The sequence below is a fragment of the Crocuta crocuta genome, unplaced genomic scaffold, assembly GCF_008692635.1.
Source record: "Crocuta crocuta isolate KB4526 unplaced genomic scaffold, BGI_CrCroc_1.0 scaffold944, whole genome shotgun sequence".
Taxonomy (NCBI): Eukaryota; Metazoa; Chordata; class Mammalia; order Carnivora; family Hyaenidae; genus Crocuta; species Crocuta crocuta.
The window spans coordinates 628,150-629,870 of NW_027528243.1; the positions used below are offsets into that span (position 1 = coordinate 628,150).

The following is a 1,721-nucleotide window of genomic DNA, read 5'->3' on the forward strand; positions in this document are numbered from 1 at the left end:
TGGCTGCGTATCCCCAGGGATTCGAACACTCATTTCACGTGAAAGGCTGTTCAAACCCTTTCCGCTTCTCTGTGACCCGGAAATACCCTCTGCTTCATCATGATGTTCACCGTTTGCTTCCTCAGCTTCCAGTTAATCGTCTTCATTTCTTTGTCTCTCTAGACGCTGATCTTCGAGGGCAACTCCTTGCTGTAACCTCCAGAGTGTGTCAAACGGATTCGTCACTTGGTAGGTACACTTGAATTGATCTCGATGACATTCGCTCATTGATGGCTCCAAGAGCCTGAAGGAGCACGCAAGCCAGCTTTGTAGCATCTTGCAGCTCCTCTTGAGGCGGCTGCTATTCATGTTGTCATAGGTTAAGGTTTAGCACTGTAAAGTTCCTGCGATGTGCCAGGCACCATTCTAGGCTCTGAAGATCAACTGGTGACCCAGACAGATGCCAGTGGCAGCCCTCATGGAACTTCCAGACCGGGGGTGGGGGCGGGGCAGGTAAAAACCATGGGAACTCATGCACATGATAATCGAGCATTTCGGTGTCCCCCTGAAAATAAGATGGGGTGCTCTGCTTCACCATGACAGGGGTGGGGGGCAGTCATGCTGTCTAAGATAGTATGCTGGGAAGGCTTCTCAGAGGAGGTGGCGTTTGAGCCGAATGTGAGAAATGAGAAGGAGCCAGCCACGAGAAAATGTTAGGGGAGAGAGCACTTCAGCCAGAGGGAACTGTAGGTGCAAAGGCCCTGTGGAGTGTGAACTTGGTGGAACTGTGAGGAATGGTAAAAAGGCTGGGTGGAGAGAGAACAAGGGGTACACAGTGTGTTGAACCGGGCAGGCGGGGGCCGGATTTTGAGGGTAAGCAGTTTGAATTTTGTTCAGAGCATGATGAAAAGCCACTGGAGGGTTTTGAACAGAGCAACACAATCTGATTTGAGGTTTAAAAACAAAAAATCATTTTGACTGGCACTTGGCATAGACTCTGTAGGGCAAGGACAGCAAGGAGAGACTGGTTGGGAGGCTGTGGCGGTCATCCAGGTTCCCGATGGCGCTGGCTTGGACCCGAGGAGCAGCAGCGGTGATGGAGGTGGCCTCGGAACGTGGTAAAGGTGGGGTCAGGGGGACTTGCTGATGGGTTGAAGGTGAGGGGGAGGGAGGACAGCTCCTGGTTTTGAGCCTGAGCTGGGTGGGTGGCTGTGTTTAGGAAGATGCTAATTGGGTGCCTGGGTGGCTCAATCAGTTAAGGAAGATGGAACTCACTAGGCGGGGTTGGAGGGGTCAAGTTCAGCGTGGAGGGCAGTTTAGGGGGCAAGGAAATGAAGAGATCTGTTGCACTTGTTCGCTAGGGATGCGAACGAAACCTTCAGCTTGGAGACATTGAGTAGGCTATTGAATGTCAGCGTAAGCTGGACCCAATCTTTACTTTTTTATTTAATTTCATAAAAATGAAATGCAAATTCAAGCCACTCCAAGTTGCCATTACCTACTAGTAAAGGTGGCAGAAACAAAAATGGTAACGATCCAGGGTCAGCAGGGCTACAAGAGACTCGGGCACGTTACTAGGGCTGAGGTCGCGATAAATCGTCATAATCGTTCACAAGAACAATTTGCCAATATGTCATGAGCCTCATAAGCTCACTCCTGCCCCTTGACGTGGTAATATGTTTTGAGGAAAGAATTTGTTAAAAAAATGTGTACAAAGATGTTCAGAGTAGTGCTCTTTCCCA

General features: G+C 49.8%; 1 protein-coding gene across 1 annotated transcript in view; it reads left to right on the forward strand.

Moving 5' to 3' along the window:
- The first annotated feature begins 166 nt into the window (after positions 1 to 166).
- LOC144222573 (A-kinase anchor protein 17B-like) overlaps positions 167 to 1,721 on the forward strand; it is a 26,118-nt gene continuing 24,563 nt past the window's right edge. The window contains exon 1 of the mRNA XM_077753078.1: positions 167 to 228. The gene's annotated coding sequence lies outside the window, so the exon portion shown is untranslated. The remainder of the gene's footprint in view (positions 229 to 1,721) is intronic.